Source organism: Cyprinodon tularosa, unplaced genomic scaffold, assembly GCF_016077235.1.
Source record: "Cyprinodon tularosa strain WSP-4 unplaced genomic scaffold, ASM1607723v1 ctg55, whole genome shotgun sequence".
Lineage (NCBI taxonomy): Eukaryota > Metazoa > Chordata > Actinopteri > Cyprinodontiformes > Cyprinodontidae > Cyprinodon > Cyprinodon tularosa.
This window is the reverse complement of record NW_024039285.1, coordinates 1,376,275-1,396,653: the sequence shown is the minus strand read 5'-3', so window position 1 is coordinate 1,396,653 and position 20,379 is coordinate 1,376,275.

The window sequence follows — 20,379 nt, the reverse complement described above, 5'->3', positions numbered from 1 at the left end:
TGTACATTGGTTATTGCCTGGCCACCCTTATAAAAAATTTCTGGCTATGCCTCTGCCTGCACTAATCAGAAAGTGGACCTGCGCTGGCACCACTGCACAAAGTCCTGGATCCGTTGTCTCTGAGTCGTCCCCACCTGTGATGAGGCCAGCTATGGCAGAGTTGTCATAGAACTTCTGGAGGTGGAAGCGTGGGGAGTTGATGGAGAAGACTGCAGTGTATATGACCAAAAAATTACAATATTTCATAATTTGATATATTAAGCGAGACCTAAAGAGCATATTTTTTTTAAAACATTTGTCTCTGAATGGGCCAGTAGCCAGCAGGCAGCGCCTCTATAGAAATATACACTCACCGGCCACTTTATCAGGTACCCCATGCTAGTAACGGGTTGGACCCCCTTTTGCCTTCAGAACTGCCTCAATTCTTCGTGGCATAGATTTAACAAGGTGCTGGAAGCATTCCTCAGGGAGTTTGGTCCATATTGACATGATGGCATCACACAGTTGCCGCAGATTTGTCGGCTGCACATCCATGATGCGAATCTCACGTTCCACCACATCCCAAAGATGCTCTATTGGATTGAGATCTGGTGACTGTGGAGGCCATTTGAGTACAGTGAACTCATTGTGATGTTCAAGAAACCAGTCTGAGATGATTCCAACGAGCAGTTGTACAGGTGTACCTAATAAAGTGGCCGGTGAGTGTAGTTCTGGCTCTTGTAATGTTCCTGTAAGAAAAACATAATACTAAATACATTTTGTATGAATATATGCGCTTGGATGGAGCATCAATGTAAGGTTTCTTGGATCGATTTCATGTCTACATTTCAACAATGATATCCATCTCATTTAACATTATAATATTGTAAACTTATTTGTGGAAAGATGTATTCAAGCTGTACGTGGTATCCGCGGTAATTCATCAATTTTGAAATTGCTCCAGAAGAACTGGAAAAAGTAGATCACTAATGTTCATCCAGAGGTGTTTCTGGATTATGGACGATACTTCCTTTTTAATCTACCTGTGCAGAGAGCACCATTGCTGGGAGTGGGCAGCGAAAGACCGGGGCCGGTCTCCCTCTACCAGTTTATCACAAAGGTTAGGAGGTTTCCTCCATTTTACACACATTATCAGTGGCAAGATGTTTAAATTGCCTTTTTCTTTGTAAAGGTTGTTTCAGATCACACCATAAGACTTTTAATTCTAAGCCACTGGATATTGTAATGCGCCAGAATCCAGTTTAGATTATATTTATTAAAAGAAGGTTCCATATTTTCGAAGAACCTTCTGATAACAGGTAGAATTCATTATACTGAGTGTGCCAGGCCCAGTGCAGCAAAGCCTCTAAAAGCCAAGACCTTTATCTCAGTGCTTCATGGCTGGTTTGAGGTTCTTTTTCTTTGGAATGGTGTATTTGGTTTGCTCAAACATGTCTGTTCTGGTGTCTAAATATTTACGAGAGATCTCCATGTCCTCTGTGGAAATCTCAGTCAGGGCTTTTTTTTTTCTCCTTTTTTTCTGTTATGAGCAAAAGTTTCTCCTTAGAATGTAAATTTTCTAAGTGTGCAACTTTCATATTAGTATTACAAAAATATCCCATAAGTTCCCTTATGACATGCTTTCTAAAGACTTCTCTTGGCCTCTTGTGTCTTTCTTTCAAGGTGAATTTGTTTGGTGGCAGGACCTGGAATTAATGGTCATTGTTTTAAATGGTCTATAAAATAAACATGAAAAGAAGCATGTATGCAGACTTCAGTTTTCAGAGTTAGAATCATGTTTATTATTAACCTTTCTGTTTTAAGAAATTGGGAAATATATATATATATATATATATATATATATATATATATATATATATATATATATATATATATATATATATATATATATATATATATATTTATATCAAGCCTGGTTTCCTGTTAGATCAAGAGATTTAAATTAAAAATTTCATTAAAATTTCTAAACAGATTAAAACATACAGCAGTTGTTTTATATAAAAGATGGAATCCTTTTTTTTGTTTCCACAGTTCTGTTTTCAAAGTTCATAAAATACATTTTTGAACACTTCCCCTTGTGTTTGAAGTTATATTTTAATGAAAAACATACAATGCTGGAATGATAATAAGATTGTTTCTTTTTGACTTTGATCTTTAATCAAAGAACTCCTTGTGATAAAAGAGAGGAACCAGGAAACAGGAAATTGCTGATCAGTGATCTAGACTTTCTAATTCTTCATCTGCACTGACAGGGTGTCAGTGTCTGACTAAAAGGCATGAGAAGATCCTGTACAGTACCTAACCCTTACTGTCATCCAATACTCATTGTGATTCTTAGGATGTCAAATACAATAGCTTCAAACCCTATAGTGTTTGCCAGCAGCTTCTTAGATATTTGTAATGGAAATAATAGCTGCCAAAAGAAAATGTTACATAGTCATTACAGAGGTTTTATGGGCAAACAATGAGGCAACTGGATGGATGTAAATAAACAGCATTCTCAGACTGTTTTTTTTAAATATTCTTTTATTCAGGGAATTAGTATTTAGAAGTCAAATATACCACATTTGTGCAGACTAGCACTAAACATCCAAGAGTTTCCAAACAGTTGGAGGCAGGTTATCAGAAGGCTAGATACAGAGGCCAAAGAATTATGGAAAACCTGACCAAACAAAAGAATCCTAAAAATTAAAACACATAAACAGAGAGTTGGACATCCAAAAAGTCACGGATAAACTTATGGAATACATCACTCAGAGCTCTTTTCAATTGATTTGAAAATGGAAAGAGAATAGTAAAGCCCTGGCCTTTTAACCATGCTGACACACCAGACAGGATAGTGTTTATAGCAAAAAACACAGCCCATTGTAACTCTGGATGGGCTGCAAATAGGCGTAGGTGGCTGGAATTGAAGGAAGGACAACATTTTTTGGTATACATTAGGGGTGGAACGGTTCACAAAATCCACGGTTCGGTTCGGTTCATGGTTTCGTGGTCACGGTTTTCGGTTAGGTTCGGTATATTGTTAGCCTGACATGTTGGTCGTGCTGAAACGTGTTGCACAATGCTTGCATACTGTTGCACTTTTATCCACAACTTTCTTTCCGCCGTCATCGTAGGTCACTCTAAATGCAAAGTGGTCCCATACAGTAGACCTATGAAGTGCTGCTGGCACGTCTTCCCAATCCTGTTCTTTCCCACTCGCCATACCCACACCATTCTCCACAACAACAGATTTTTTTCTGCTACACCCGGCTACGCTGCTTCGCTTCTTCTTCTTCTTCTTCTTTACTACTGGTGGTTGGCTTTGGTCACAGTACCGCCACCTTCTGCTCTGGAGTGTACACGCTTCGCCTATGAGAAAAAGGAGCCGCGCATGAACCGAACGCAACTCACCGAGACAGTCGAACCGAACGGTTCGGACGGTTTTCATAAACCGTTCCATCCCTAGTATACATATCTTGATTTTAAGCCTTACACACACTACAGTACAATCTAACAGGAAAATGTACAGGATTTAAGGATCTGGTAAGCTTACTATAAGACAAATCTTGCAGAATGAAGAGATTTCAAGACTGCTTAACTTACTGCTGCTGAAAGATCCTCTCAGAATGGTCCAAAAAACCTGTGACTGATAGATATTAATGAATGTACTAATGGCTAGGCTAAAACAGAACAGAAATCGCACATCAGTTGTAGCAGTAGTCGTACTGCACATTCTCCCCAGAAACTTCCCTACCCTTATTGATATTTGACACAGGTATAACTGTAAAAAAAGCAGTGAATTATGGGGAAAGGGTGTCTGTGACATATAATAAACATTAAACCCCCAAGTTAAGGTTCATGGTGACATTTTATTCCTTAATCAAAGGTTGTGAATAGGACTCAGATATCAACTCTTATGGTATATATGGAACACAGGCAAGAGTAAAGTCAATTTTAAAAGTTAAAAGCTCCATTTCAATTTTCTATTTGTTAGTAGCCCTATGGGTGGGAGAACAGACATTCAGAAGGTTTTCTGGATTAGATGAGACAAACACTGAAGGTTGTTGGTTTATGTTTAACCAAAAGTGACCAGACATGGTTTGGCAAATTGCATAATTCAGTACAATTATAATTCAAAGTGCTTTAATGAATTAAACAATACAATGGAAGGAAATATAAAATCAGAATAAAAGCAGACAAAGAAAGAAATATGATAAAACCAGGTCAGACTATGTAGAACAAGTGGCCCAAATCTGATCTTTTCAAGTCACATTTCAGTGGTTGTGAAGCCGACTCTTATTTGATCTTTTTGAATGTGACTCAACTGGAAACAACCAAGGTAGATTTGAGGTGACTATGACATCATTATCCATTGCTTCCACAAGTTATAGCATTGAGCAGGTCTGACTGAAAGTTGAGGACATCCTTTTTTATCACTCTTGGCTTTAACCCCCAATCCACTACACTCTATGCTGAGCTAAGAGACAGGGCCGTGCAGAGACCACTAAAGGGGCAGGTGCTCAAAAAAAAAAAAGGGCACATCTTATCGCATTTTAGGACAGAATATTAACAAAGTCACATAGCTTTCAGAGTTTAATGAACAATGATAAATTACAAAATTGTGAGACATACAATCAAAGCTAAGGGAAATCTCTACATAGAACATAGAACTATGCAGATGTAAAATATTTTATTAGTAATTTCTTTCTGCAGGTCTATTTTGTTATAGGAAAATATTACAATATACTCTGGTAAAAGTGGAAGTACTGATTAAACTTCTTTACTCAAGTAAAAGTAACAAAGTACAGGCTTGTAAATTTACTTAAAGTATAAAAGTAAAAGTAGAAACCACTTTTTTCATGCCGTTGCCTATTGCCATTTTAGATGGATGTCTGCCAATAGGACTAGATCTCTGTTGTGTTCATTTTCAATCATCTCGTCGTCCATACTACTATGCTAACGCCACCGCCACCAAGCTGCAATGATTTGCAGCGAATCAATACCGCCGAATCTGTCGATTCATCTTGTAGTGGTGCGTCAAATGCAACGTAGATTCCCATCCAATTAGATTGAATTTGGTATTGATGACGTGAAAAATAATAACGGTAACTCCATTGAAATGATTCAAAACTAAAGTAACGAGCCAATTTTTTAAAATGTAAGGAGTAGAAAGTACAGATATTTGTGTCAAAATGTAAGGAGTAGAAGTAAAAAGTCGCCATAAAAATAAGTAGTAAAGTAAAATTATCAGAAAAATCTACTTGAGTACAGTAACGAAGTATTTGTACTTCGTTACTTCCCATCTCTGGTCACCAACCATTTTAAGGCTAAGGGCTACTTCATGGGTACTGAGTCATAGAAGGGACTACCAATACTGACCTATATGAACTGGAGGGTGTTCACATAAAATTTTAAAATGACAAACATATAAATTTTTTTCTTTTAGATATTGCCATTTTGAAATCGCTGCAAATGTCCTATATGATTAATATGATGAAATGCTCTATAAATGATTAAAAAAGAAGAGCAGCAAAATAAAATAACTTTTCAAACTAAGCCCACTGATGAGTTGTTCTGTCTTCAGAAGATGATGTGGTCACGCCATGTGGTCCTGAAGGGCCCCTGGGTGCCCGCCGGCACCATATTGGTGACCCCTCGTGTAGAGGAAGCTCATTTTAGCAGCTAGAATCTGGGGATACAATACAAGGCAAATATATATATTCATAATTTCCAAGCATCATATTGTGAAATAAAGAATCTAATTTTTCCAAGATGTTTTCTAATTTTTGATTCTTCTGTCATCAAATCTATACATGCATGGTGGCTTTAATTTTATAATAACTTTTAAAGATGCAATAAGAATGTCTGAATGAGCAACACAATACATGAAGCTCACACGTCTGAATCTTCTACTACAGCTTTATATAAACCTGCCCCTCCTTTGTTAAGAAAGGTATAAAGTTTGTACAAGTTGACTAACACATATTTAAAGTTCCACTTCAAATGTTTTCAGTCCTTTCGCTGCCAACCAATATTTTGCACAGATCTCATGTCAAAACATTGCTCCTCTATGATGTGACAGAGACAAATTATAGAACAGAGTTAAAGCAGAAGGTTTGACTTTAATCATAGTTTTTTTTTTTTCTTTTCAAGGTGCTAGATGAGGGAAATTAGAATGTAGGAAACCAAACTAAAGACAGAAAAACTGAGAGCGTCCACTCCAAAAAGGAAAAATAGTGTTTTTTTAATGATCAAAGACAAGCTCCTGAAACCCAAATGAGTGAATTATTCAGTTTGTATAGCTGTTTTATCTACAAAATTCTCATATTTTTGCACCGCATGTTGTTTAAAAACATGACATATTTTCCTGTTTATTTGAAAGCAATTTAAGAACAGAATTTTTTTTTCTGTACATTATCTGCAGACTGTGGTTGTTGTGCTTTGTTAGGGCCCATTTGGCATGGTGCATTGTGCCAAGACTCGATATTTTCCATTCCACGTTGTTTAACTCCTTCTGCTGCCAGATTTTATCACGGCAAATCTGACCAGAGTGGGAAAAATCGCTGCAAGTCAATGAGAAAAGGCTTAACTGAAGTGATTTGACAAAAGCCATCTTTCATCAGGTAGGGGGGATTCATGACTCACTCTCACCTATCTGTACATACTTCCAGCTACCGCTCATCACCTTGAACAAGCTTCTCTGGAAAAAGTTGCAAGCATAGATTTCCTCTTGTAAAAGAGGCCAACTACATGCTATTGGTGCCAAGAATGAGCAAATCAGAGGGTATGAGCTAAATTAACCCCAAAAAAACGCTGATGCATGCATGCTCAGCCTTGTTGGACGCACATGCCTCCGAATGGGGAGAATAAAAGTTAGGCTGAAAGTGGAATGCTGGGGTTTGGTGCTGATTCTTTACAAACAGCAGCCATGTGGCAGAGTCTTGTGTTCTACATGAGCATTTCAGCTCAGTGAGGCTGGAGTCTTCCTGTCATAACAGTTATGTCCTTGATTCAACTTGTGCTATTCCATAAATGCAGAACATCTGCTTTCACACTTCACAAATGCTTTCAATTTACTTATCAGTGCTGTGTTGTGACAATTACATTTGAATCTTTTTTACCCGGTTATTTTATATAAACCTTAAAATATTTTTCCCCACCTCTAATGCTACGCTTATTTAACATTACACTATACAAACTGCCTCTGCTGAATAGCTTTGAAACTACTTTAAAAAATGTCTATAAGCATTCTTGACGTAATAATTGACAAAAAAATAAAATATAAGTCTTAGATAAAGCATAAACCTGAAAAATTGTTATAGTATTAGTATTACTTGATTGAGCAAATATATATATATATATATATATATATCTTGGACCACAAATCACTACATACTCTTTACGGTTCACTGATTCTGCCACATTTACATTTGTTACATATTTAGATGGTTATGGAAATTCTTGCAAATGAACAATTAAACTTATATTAATAGTTTGTAAAAGAACCATGGAAATAATTCATTAATTTGGTAAAAGATGACAGAAATTGATTATTCTTAAAATCCAAAACATTAATATCAACTTAGTTAATGTTGAGACTGTACAAATCAATATATATAAAACGATATACAGTTTTCTTCCTGGAAATATTCAGATATTGTTGTTTTGTTTGTCTTTTTTTTACAAAGTTAGAGGAATAATTTGCCATCCACGATGTTAGAAAGTTTTGGAGTCTCTGTTTGTGGAGCAGATTGTGCACGGAGTTCAAAAAGTTTAAACATCAGTAAAAAAAACGGCTGTTTTTCACAATGTAGTGGGGAAGAAGAAGTGCTTTAAAAATGTTGGGTCTTCATAATTGATTTATGCATTTGTTTATTTAATCCACTTGTTTCAGTGATATTGCTAATTGCACATTTTTTATAAGATGTCAAAAATCACTTAACAAAACTCAAAGATCCAGCTATGTGAAACCGTCAGACACCCCAATAAATGTGTAGGTTTTATTAATACATGTTAATTTAACATTATCTCATATTTTTCATAAAAGAAAGGAGTTTAAATCAGCTAAAACAAAACACAAAGCTTTCTAATTCATGAAGCATACAGTATTATGTATTCTAGGTGAGAAAAAAGTAGTAAAACTTTTACCTAGAAACTCATCTTCTGTTATTTTCTAGAACTGAGCTCAGCCATCTGAGCCATCTGACATGAGCATGTCAACACACCAGGGACTGGGATCCCACTAGTTTGGGGATAAGCTAGATTGTTTGATATTTCCCACAGAATACTTAATGTTTTCTTTTTATTTTTTAGGGAGTTTATGACGGATTCAATGATAGTGAAATGGTCAGATCCTACTGCAATAAAATTTCCCATAACTCACATCTCTAGATTTTCATAGTTGGAATTTAGTTTCTATTTCTATTTTCTGGTGTTCAGATATTTCATGTTTAGAATCAGCTTTTGGTTAGGACAATATGCCAGTAGTCTTGATCTTTATGTGCTCTTTGGTAAATTTCACTTCTAGCCTTTCTGCTTTTTTTCTCTCTATGGAAAAAACCTATGAAAATTAAACTTACACACTATTTTGTATTATGTCTTATAGCTATGTATGTCTATAGATAGATAAATAGAATTTAATTTAAAAAACTACCTTTACATTATAGCTTTATTTTTTGTTTTTCTTAGCAGGATCAAGTCACCCACTAAGCCCCTAGTGGATCACAGTAAGTACATTTGCATATTAATTATTAATGTCTTTGAATGTTATATTTTGAACTCATTTGTTTTCTTATGGTAATCAACCTACAGCTGTCAGATAATAATAAATAATATAAGACTTCTTGAGAGAAAAAAAAAAACATGACTGCAAATTGCGTTCTATCGTTAAAGTCGCCACAATAAACAGCCGACAGGGTGGAGCTGGGATCATAGCCGTTAGAAGGGAGACATGATTAGTTAATGTCATAAACAACAACCTTTGGCAGCTACTATATACTCTTTTCCCTTTAGCTTAAAGTATGTTTTTTCATCACAGTACTTTTACAATAAATCCAAATCTGAGAGCAATTAAGATACAGTGATCCACAGACTGAGAACAATTTCTGATTTTAAAATGTATCTGTTAGATATATGATCATCAATTGTGCTATAACTGAAATTATACTTTTGTACTGTAATGAAAGCGTAAATCTTGTCAGACAACATATAGTACACATCCTTTGCATTAAATGTAGGAAGCTTTACAGCTTAAAGTAATTTTCAGCAAGATCAAAGCCAAGAGTGACATTTAGTTCGTTAAAGTGTTCAGCCTCTGTAGGATAAACATGAAAAAGCTTTTGAAATGTTCTCTTTAAAAGTTTATTAGTTCACTTTTACAGTAGCTTTGGTATCACTGAACATTTGGCTAAACAGTTGAATGTTGCTAAAGCATTTTAACTTATTTTCCCTTCTGATGCTCAGAAAACAGATATAAGAGTGTTTGCAATCATGAGCAGCATTTAAGTATTAAACCAAGTACAGAGCCTGAAAAACTTAAGAAAAAAATTATATTTTCATTACAGTAAAGAGTTCTTAAATTCAGCTGTTTGGGCAATAGTTACAAGCCATTTCATCAGCTGTCAGTATTGCAATGACTGCCTATCCAGTTCTCTCAATAAGGAGACGGTGATATGCTAAAATGAGTTGAAAAGTTCAAAGTCATCATTGGATCTATAATTTGCTCTGCCTGTTGTTGATGTGAAAGTGCATGCCAGAACATTCGGGGAAAAAAAATCCAAAGGTAAAAGTGAAGTTAACCAAAGAGAACATAGAAAAATACTAGAACTTCTGGCATATTATTCTATCCATCAACAAGCACTTGGTTGGTTATTTGACATATATTGCCAGTAATTGCTTTAAATCGGTTGGTTTCCTGTTACCTTCCAAGCAAGATGAATTTTTGCAAGATCTGTGAATTTACACCAAAAAAAAAAAAAAAAAGCCAATATGCCTTAGCTTTAAATACAGAAATGTTTTGAACAATCAAATGCAGTGACATGTATGATGTCAACACATCAACTAGAAGCATCAGGTTGAAGAAAAACAAACCTGGCTTCATCAGTTTTAGCTGGAATACCCACTATTTCTATTTCAAAAAATGTATTTTACTGGATTTGGTAGGAGTTTGATTTATCAGCTAACTCTGCTAGTTGTTAAACAAATCAAGAGTGAGATACATCATAGCTGCTTCTGTGATTGGCTAACAGCTTGACATGGGAGGCAGGTGTCACTTTGTGATTTACTCAATCAGCTTGAAGAATCCTACTGAATGTTCCTCCTATCACACATCAGACACACTAATAGGACAGAAGTAGCGCAGGGAATGCCACATGAACATTGGTGTTCACTGAAGTGGGAGCAAAAACTATAGAAGCATTCAGATTTGTTTCCAAGTTGACAGTTTTAAGATCATACAATGCTACTCTTAGGCTCTTAGTTATAGTGACAGAAATGGTTTTATGGTGTGCAATGCATACATTATTCTTCATTGTTCAAGTTTTTAATTCATCATATCAGCTGTTTCTAGCTGGTGATCATTCTGCTTTTTTTTTATTATTGTTGCAGTAAAAAATGTCTTTAATCTTAAAAAAAGGATGAAGTAAACACTATCAGGACAAATCCCTGAAATATATATATTTTTTTATAGTCAGTGGATGACTAGGGCTTTAAAAAGAGTAATAGGGCTTAATATATTCTGCTTTATTAATCTTTAATGTAGATTTTCTGTGTTTTCAGTAGGGGTGGTTTCTGTTCACATTTGAACCAATATGGTGCAGATGCCCAGGAAACAAATCAGTGTTGATACTCAACAGCAACTACTTTTTGAACCATCCTAACGTCATCTTAAACACTAAGCTTTTACCATGCACAGAAGAATATGACATGGCCTTGCACTTTGCCTCAAAACTGTTTAATCTGAAGCACATTTTGGAAATTGGATCCATAACTTTGAGCGCTTTCTATTAACTATGCTTGCTTTGTTTACAGTAACAGCAGCTTCTGACATCATCAGCTATTATACATGCATGCTGTGTACCTGTTCAGAATATCAGCCACTCATCCACTTTGTGCAAAGATAGTTAGTATAAGGGTATTTTCTAACTGTAACACCAACTTAAGTTAAATTGAGTTACATTAACTTAACTTGGTGTTACATGAGTTATCATTTATGGTACGCCAGCATTCGTAACATGTGTGCAAATCACTGTCCCCCAGACATCCGTGGTTATATTTTTTATATTTATATCTTTTAAAAACAAAGCGGAGTGCGTATGACGTCATCCGCGCGCCCCGGCTACCGTTCATTCATCCTGGCCGCTGAACTGCTGCTAGTTTTACTCACATGCCTGGAAGATGTCTAGTGCTTCTACCACAGACGATATCGCTCTCGAAATGGAATTGAACGATTCAGATTAGCTAGCCGAACGAATATAAGGGTTAGAGCGTAGCCGCCTGTGGCCCGGGCTGCCTGTCACATCTCCAGTCCGGTGCGCGGATGACGTCATACACACTTCGCTTTGTTTTTAAAAGATATAAATATAAAAAATATAACCGCAGATGTCTGGGGGAAAGTGATTCGCCTACATGCTACGAATGCTGGCGTATCATAACGAATAAATGATGAACAGTTTAGTTTGTGCCTTCAACTCGTTGCCCATAGGAAGACTTTACTTTACAGAATATCTTCAGAACACCTCCAAATGACACAAAACTCATATGGGTGAGTAGAACATAATGCAATAACGTAAAATCAAGGGCCCAATGTAAAAAACAAACGGTGTTCCCCTTTAAGGGTTCATGAGAGCTGGGAGACTATAGCAAGTTAGCAGGTGAAAAGATCTTAAGCATTTTTCTTTAACTATATGAAGGGAACATTTACCATTAATGTGAAACAGCATCAGTTTTCTGATCATCAAGCCGAATAAGATCCCTCAGAACTCATCAAAACTATAAAACACCAAAAGAAACCCAGATAAAATAAGAAAAATATTCTGTCCAGATTTCAAGATACCCTTCCTTTCCTCAGTGAAAGTAACCAAACCTTCATTTAGACCTATAATATGGGCACATTTCTTTCGTCTGTGGCACACCCACCTTTTGGCATTCCCTCTGTCTCTTTAACTACACTTCTCACTCAAAGTCTCTGATTATCATGTCCTGCTGGTTCCTAATTACTACAGCACGCAAGCAATGTTTAATTTATGACATCAGCTGTCCTAAGAGTACAAAAAATAACAGGGTAGGGACTGAGAACTAGCAGGGCCATCATGGGCCAAGATCACGGCCTGCGATGCACATGTGAAAGCAAAGTAGTGTGTCAGAGTTTAATGTACAGTCAGGGCACGAGCAAGAAAAATCCAAGGTGTTTCCCAGCTGCTGACAGAGTCAATGGGGTCAGTTATATGAAACAAAGTGACAACTCAGAGGCGTCCACAGAACCAATTTTTTATTTATTTTTTTCTCAGAAAATGTGGGGTGTATTTTTTTCTTTACTGTTGTTAATGTGTATTATATAGTAAAAGTACGCCAACTTTGTTGGCAAGGATACAGAAAGCAGCCTAGAATACCAACATATATAAAATGCATTTAAACCACATGTTTCCTTAGTATGAACTTTTTTTTTTTTAACACCCGTGTAAAAAAACCGTGTAACAGAACTGATGCAGGCAGGTAGTACGTAGCACGTTGCCTGCACAATGTTCGTTCTTTCACACCCCCCAAAACAAATCCTGCAATGATTTGCCAGCAGAGCTCTTGCAAAGTATTCTGGGATATATCTGCTTGTCTACTGACCATGAATGCACACTACTTTTCAAGGTGCGTTGTGGGAAATTTTGAGTGCACTCCTTATTGGACGTTTCTCAATTCACAAGAACGCGAGTATGGACTCATGTTCCACCAAGTATGTTCTTGAGAAGAAGAAAGGAAAGAATGGACGTGGAGAGAACAGGAGCAAGCAGAACAAATCTGTGCAAACCAGAACCGAAATTTACTCTTGACATTACCACACGTTCGACTCGTCTGGAGCTGCATTTCAATTCCTGTTATTAATAGTATCTAGATAATAATAAATTATTACTTTCTTTCATTTAGTGGGGAAATAATGATTAACACAGTCAGGTAAACAGAAATCAAATTAATGTTTTGCTAAATAAAACAAAAAAATACCATCAGAGCCAGCGGTATTTCACACACGGCTATGCAGTGGGAGGGCTGCTGCAGACGGGCTATCCCTGGCTGCGGTAAGCCTTGGAGGTCCTCTGGTTGCCATGGTCCTCTCAACATCCAAATTTTTTTTTAAACGCACAAAATCAGTAAATGGGCCTCAAATGGCCTTTAACATACTTTTGTAGAACAACTGCAACAGAAAAAGTAAACTTTTAACTTTAATACTTAATACTTTTAAGCTTCCCCTGGAAGCTGCTGCTGCAGCGGTGTATGCTGGTACAGCTGTCAGTCTGCAGAACCCACAGGTCTGCTTTGATGCATGCTTTGTAAAGAGGAAAGACCGACAATCAGGGGATTTTGTCTGTTCTCTCTCTTTTGGACACTTGTAATGACGTAACCCCTATATCTATAGTGCTCTCTTAAAGAGGACAAAGCCCCAGTCTTTTCAGTGGGAAGTAGTGAGAAACGTGAAGCTTAAAAAACAGGTTGGGAACAGGAATGATTAGGCAGTCTACAGGTGCATGCTATAAGATTGATTTCTACAGAGCAGCAAGGAAAAGTTTGCAGGTCAAATGAATAAGCTTTACTATGCCAGAGCATGAAGCATGCAGAATGGTAGCTGAATGGAAAATAAAAAAGAGGACAAGTCCAACTATAGCATAAGGCTACATTCACAAACAGGTCTTGATGTTCATTTCCGATTTTGCTGAAATCCGATCTTTATATTGTAGTCTTTCCCATTAGTTATTAAATGCAGCCACTAACAGACTTTAGTCTTGACAGTTCAGGGAATCAAAGGGACTCACAAACACAGAAGAAGAATGTAGAAATCAAGCCGGACATCTTTTATAATGTTCATTGAAAGAAAAACACAAAAAAAACGTAATGTTGGATCCTGGTGACTCTGTGTTTTTATTAAACTCTTAGGGAAAAAGTGAGTCAGCAGTATCATGACCTCATCATGTAAAAAGAATGAAGGTAAGAAAAAAACATCAAAAAACTTTTAGCAACGATAGCAATAAGCGATGCTGCTGATGCAGAGAGCTTTCTGTGGACGTGCAGCAGGAGTCGGTAATGACAAAAAATTTGGATAAAATGCAGCTTGATTCTTCAGATTGCAGATGTTTGAAAACTATATGATATGAAAACAAAATGAAAAACTACAACAAATTGTACAGCATAAGGGCACTTCATTTTCTTTCGACCTTGTGTGGTGTTCGTGTAAAAACTTCAGGCAGTGCAGATGTTTTCACAGGGTTTGCATTAAAACTCAGCAGAGAGGTATTCCTCAGACCATTGGACGCTTGATAAGTGGCAGCTGTTGAGTTCATGACAACGTGTTATGTGTGCGTTTGTGGAGTATGTGTGTGGAGTTGGTGGTGGGGGGGTGCACATGTGTCTTTATTAAGACTGTGTGAAGCAGCGCTTACACACATATTCTGTGGTTTTATGAATATCTCACGTACTGCTCACTTGTGGACCCCTGCTAAATGCTTTTTACATGTGCCGATGTCGTGCCCTCACGCCGTTGACGAGCCTAAAAATGTAATGGAAACTTCCTTAGAGGGGTGTCATCATGGTTCAAATAAACTCTAAAACAAGGGGGTAATCCTTGGGAGTTTATTTTGTCTGTCCCCTTAAAAACAGACATCAAAAACTTCAATGGCCAAACCTGAGATAAAGCACTAAGGTTGATTGCTACATTAATTTTTGCTGCTGTCTTGACCTATCAGTAAAACAAATAGTAATTTAAAAAAAACAAAGAAACAAAAAAGGGTACACTTAAATAACTATGTAGAACTAAAGAAGAGGCTTGCAAGTTACAGACATAAGCTTTGTGACAGTGGTTTGGTTTAATTGTTTTCTTAAGATAATCACAGACAACTGATGGGAATGTAATGATACAAAAGAAGTTCAAGATGTGCTAAAGAAGACTATAGAAAAGCAGCTTAAAGAAGTTTTTTTTTTTACTATAGCTATTGACCCTGTGTTTTATGTGTTGACATTTTAAGAGGTGGGAAAAACCATTTAGTCCTGTCTCAGGACAAAATCTATTTCCAGTTTGTTTTCTTTCTTAAGACATTCTGTTATATATTTATGGCCAGTTAATATCTAACCCAAATATAAAAGCTCTTTTGTAAACCAAGTTCAATACAATAGGTTTGTTTTTTTTAACCAACTACTAATGCCGATTCAGATAGAGGTCTTCTTCAAAGTTAAAACCATTGTAATTTCTACCATGTCATGTTTATTCCTGCAAAGAATCTATTGAAACATTTTCAAAATATTCACTGCAAAGAATGAACATAAATAGATTAAATCTAAGGGTTTGAGATCTTTGTCTATATTTAAATAAGGCACTCTTTAAAGTTATTGCTGATTTGTTGGATGAACTGCCAGTATGTCTATTTTTCAGTTCACCAGCACATTTAATGTTATTCTTTTTATTGAGATCTAGTAATTTCGCAGGATTGGGGAAAAATAGGATAGAAAATACATTTGGGGTCCCACATCCCCAAAAATAAATAAATAAAAATAAAACAGAAAAAAATACTATTCAGTAATGAATAAAATCACAGCAAGAAAACCAAAAAGTTAATGTCATTATTAAAACCACTTTATTATGATTTGATCTTTGTTGCATCTGACAGTTTGTTTGTCCACCCATCCAACTGCCCAGCTGTCTATAAACTGTGCTAAACAAAAGTTAATACAATCAGCCTATAAAAATATTTTAGTATATCTTGTAATGATATAACACTGATTTGACATTTTGATATCATGTGATGTAGTCGGTTTAATTTTCATAATAGCGTACATTTTATGTACACCCAAAATAACGCAGAACATAGCTGCTAACATGTAAAGTGTTGCCACTAAAGCTGCGCACACTCCTAAATGAAAGAGTTTAATTTTTGTTATGTAAAAAAAAAGGTTTGTCGTAGCGATCAATGGATTTTGTAATGAATTTGTCGTGTTGACTTTTCACAATATGACACATAAACTTAATTAATGTGACAGATATGCTAAAAACAATCCGTGGCATGGCAGACTAAATGTTGTGTACTTTATGACAACCTTACACTATCTAACCAAAGGTCACAGGATAAAATCCTAACATCTACAGACTATTTTTAGGAATCTGATCATAATATGAAAAAGGATGTTGGAGCACAGGTCAGAGTGGTCTGCATTTTTGCTTATCTTTTCCATTTCCCCTAAATGCACTGCAGTAGATTTAGGGGAAATGGAAAAGTCCCTATGTGTGCGTGTATCTGTTTTCTATCCCTAAATATTCTTAATTAAAGGCACTCATGGCAACAGTTTAATTATGGATGGTATTTCCATTAGTTATTTCTCATGTTTGTCTAACATAATTATCATTGAATGTTTAAAACAAAGTGATTAGAGCCAGAAGATCTAATTGGCTCTAAACATTTCCAGCCATCCACAGACAGATTTCAGAGTTTTAGGAGATTTGTCTCTGTAGAAATGTCAGCTCTTGCCAGAAATGTCAAAAGTTGAAGGGACTTAATCTGTGCTGCTAGATGTTCAGGAAACTTTGGAAACTGTGAGGCGATCTGAGTCAAGCAGACTGCGGTCATGTCAGTTTTTTCCTTTGACTGGTCATGATACCCTTAGCTCAGTTACTTCCCTGACTCAGACATTAAAACTAAATGTTTAAATTCCAGCTGGTTTAAAATACTAATTAGTGCCGTTTTGGCAAAAGTTAAAATTAAAAATACAATAAATTAAATAAATGAAACCTTGTTTTATGAAACAAAATTTTAATTATAAACAATCTCTAAATTTTCCTTTGTAAGTGTAGAAATTTAAGGCCCCAGGCTATTATAACTTTCATGGTCTAGAATGCTCTCCCAAAGTCCATTGAAATGGAACTGTACTGCAGTGTAGAGAAGTGATTCCTTGTAGTTTGCATGTCCTACCTGCAACTCTCACTTCTATTCCTTTTGGAGGCACAAAACATATATTACTATCACATTTATGGTTGGCATTCGACATGTGCAAAATGTGCCTTTGTGATTTGTAATTTCTTTTTTCTAACATTGTGATTTTATTGCAAATATGATCGATTTTATAACCTTGCCCTCTATTAAGATATTTTATGTTGGGGAAATGTTTAAACTTGAAACTGACTTAATGATCAACTAAAGTCTTAGTTGTAAAAGTAAGATTTAAAGATTAAAACTGTATATATTTCTTGGAGATTAATGCATATGTTTCCCAAGCTGGACTGTCATATCTTTTGAAGTTTGATTAAACTAGTTTAAAATGTTTTAGTCACTAAGTAAGAAATCAATCTTATAATTGTACTCAAGTCAGTCTGGAAGATTTATTATTTTCTCATCCACATGATTAACTTAGCCACATACAAAAGAAGCTAATCCATATTTACATTTCCCTGAAGATTTATTCAAGATTAGCACTGAAAGAAAATTTCACTAAATAATGATCTTATGAAAACCAAAGGCAGCCAGCAAACAACCAAGAATTAGCTGTATTAGGGATCAAATAAAGATCTACTTTCTACTGTTTGAATAAATCATACAGACGTATGATTTAGCTTATTGAATGTTCCAACAATCTTATACAAACAGATGTGTAAGATTGCAAGGATTGCAAGAGGGATGGTAGGAACATTCATCTTGAGTAGACGATGTAACCTGACCGTACTTGGTGACTGCGATGTACTTGTTGGTGAGAGAGTTGCTAGACAACACAAAAAAGTGGTGAGTGAAAGTACTCAAATGGGTAGGAAAATTAAGGGTGTAAAAGCAAAACAGAGGACAAAGTGGTGAAACCTGTAAAAGAGAAGAAAGTTGTGCGGCTTTGAGAAAAGAGGAAAATCTAGAGATATGGAGATTTGGCCAGGCAAGGAAAAGGATAAAGTTAAAAAGGATATAAAGCTAATTAATGTGGGAGAAGATGGTTCAGAAACAGACATTACTGCACAGATAACTTGGTGTGGTAAGAAGATCATACATTAAATACAAGTAAAGGTTCACATTAATTGTCATGATTGGTTCAGAGAGGCCCAATATGCAGAACACCACGGGAAACAGAGAAAAGGTTTAAATGAGTTTATTGACAAAGCACATGGAAATGAGTCAGGTACTGGTTCACGTCTGGGGAACTGGTTCACAGGAGACTACAGGGGAGACAGTTCAGTTAGCCACGTAGCAGATGAATGTGGAATTGTTATCTTCTGAGATCTACCTTGAGGAGTCCGGGTTTGGCTTTGAGAGAGGCACTGTTGGGTCCAGAGACTGTTTGATTCAGCAGAGTTCAATCTCAGCTTCAGCGTCTTGCATCTAACGTTTGGACAGACCTTGGTTTTCCAGCTCTTAGTCCAGAGCAGCATGGGAATCCAGAGGAAGGTCTTCAGGTTTGGCTCAGAGAGCAGGCTCGACAGGTTAAGCTCATCCAGAGCTTACAGGGCAAAAACAGGTTTCCTGTAAGCAGAGACAAAAAGGGAATTAGAATCCAACTAGGAGACCTGAAGCAACAAAGATTTCACAGAGGTAGTGAGGCTCAGGTGCTAACCAAACTGGATAAACACTGCGGCGTTGATGCGAGGTCTGAGGGCTGCTTATATAGTGGAGGATCCTCCTGATGATGAGATGGGCTTCAGGTGTGACGAAGGCTCAGCTCAGGAGGCTCCACAGCGAACTCTGCTGGAGACAGGTGGAACTTCTCCAGATCCCAACATTAATTAGTAGTTGAAGTTATACAGGTGCTGGTCATAAAATTAGAATATCATGAAAAAGTAGATTGATTTCAGTAATTCCATTTAAAAAGTGAAACTTGTATATTATATTCATACATTACATACAAACTCATATATTTCAGATGTTTATTTTGTTTAATTTTGATGATTACAAATGACAACAAATGAAAATCTCAAATTCATCATATCAGAAAATTAGAATATTACTGAAGACCAATAAAAACAAAGGATTTATAGAAATGTTGGCCAACTGAAAAGTATGAACATGAAAAGTATGAGCATGTACAGCACTCAGTATTTAGTTGGGCCTCCTTTGGCCTGTATTACTGCAGCAATGCGGCGTGGCATGGAGTCGATCAGTCTGTGGCACTGCTCAGGTGTTATGATAGCCCAGGTTGCTCTAATAGTGGCTTTTAGCTCTTCTGAATTGTTGGGTCTGGTGTATTGCATCTTCTTCTTCACAATACCCCATAGATTTTCTATGGGGTTAAGGTCAGGAGAGTTTGCTGGCCAATTAAGAACAGGGATACCATGGTCCTTCAACCAGGTACTGGTAGCTTTGGCACTGTGTGCAGGTGCCAAGTCCTGTTGGAAAATGAAATCTGCATCTCCAAAAAGTTGGTCAGCTGCAGGAAGCATGAATTGCTCTAAAACTTCCTGGTATGTGGCTGCGTTGACCCTGGACCTCAGAAAACACAATGGACCAACACCAGCAGATGACATGGCACCCCAAACCATCACTGACTGTGGAAACTTTACACTGGACTTCAAGCAACGTGGATGAAGTGCCTCTCTTCTTTTCCTCCAGACTCTGGGACCTTGATTTCCAAAGGAAATGCAAAATTTACTTTCATCAGAGAACATGACTTTGGACCACTCACCAGCAGTCCAGTCCTGTTTCTCTTTAGCCCAGGCAAGACGCTTCTGACGCTGTCTGTGGTTCAAGAGTGGCTTGACACAAGGAATGCGACAGCAGAAACCCATGTCTTTCATACGTCTGTGTGTGGTGGTTCTTGAAGCACTCACTCCAGCTGCAGTCCACTCTTTGTGAATCTCCCCCACATTTTTGAATGGGTTTTGTTTCACAATCCTCTCCAGGGTGCGGTTATCTCTCTTGCTTGTACACTTTTTTCGACCACATCTTTTCCTTCCCTTCGCCTCTCTATTAATGTGCTTGGACACTGAGCTCTGTGAACAGCCAGCCTCTTTAGCGATGACCTTTTGTGTCTTGCCCTCCTTGTGCAAGGTGTCGATGGTCGTCTTTTGGACAACTGTCAAGTCAGCAGTCTTCCCCATGATTGTGTAGCCTATAGAACTAGACTGAAAGTCCATTTAAAGGCTTTTGCAGGTGGTTTGAGTTAATTAGCTGATTAGAGTGTGGCACCAGGGGCCATCAATTTTGAACCTTTTCACAATATTCTAATTTTCTGATATGA